The sequence below is a fragment of the Alligator sinensis genome, unplaced genomic scaffold (genome assembly GCF_000455745.1).
Source record: "Alligator sinensis unplaced genomic scaffold, ASM45574v1 scaffold128_1, whole genome shotgun sequence".
Classification (NCBI taxonomy): Eukaryota; Metazoa; Chordata; order Crocodylia; family Alligatoridae; genus Alligator; species Alligator sinensis.
The window spans coordinates 105263-105857 of NW_005842968.1; the positions used below are offsets into that span (position 1 = coordinate 105263).

Genomic DNA, 595 nt, shown 5'->3' on the forward strand with positions numbered 1-595 from the left:
GTTGGGGGGTGGGCGGGTGGGTGGGGAGGGGGCATATAGGGAGCCAGTGAGCAGCTCCAGGTGCCTGCGTGTGAGCGTGCCCCATCCTGGAGCGGGCAGGCGGCTCCGGCGGGGGGAGATGGACCTTGTGTGACCAGGCGACGTTCTCCACTGCAGAGCGGAGTCCCCCTCCCCCCAGAAGCGCCCCCAAAGCCCAGATCTAGTGCCCCCTGAACCAGGCCAGCACCCCAGGGCTGGCAGGGACCAGTGAGGGCTGCTCGGCTGGTGCTGGGGGCCCCCCCCTATTCCCCCAGCCCAGCCTGATGCTTTAGGGGTGGGAACTCTGACCTTGGGGCATGTCTGCATGGGATCATTCACCCTCCCCAAACCCCACTTGCTTCCAGGAAGTAGGGCAACCCCATAGGGCCTCAGAAAGTGAGTGGCACCCCCTATGCCCCAGGGACTTCGACAGGGGAAGGGACCCTGGAAAAGGAAATGAGATGCAGACCCCAGTTCTGCCAGCAAAGCCCTCCCCCCCTGCCCCCAGAGAACCCCTCCCCCCCGCCCCCCCTCCAATGGGGGTGCCCGACCAGGCTACCTCTTTCTTCTCCTCATC

At 66.1% G+C, this 595-nt stretch overlaps 1 protein-coding gene across 1 annotated transcript in view; it reads right to left on the reverse strand.

The window, feature by feature from the left end:
• Positions 1 to 595, reverse strand: part of ACIN1 (apoptotic chromatin condensation inducer 1) — a 23322-nt gene that overhangs the window by 13364 nt on the left and 9363 nt on the right.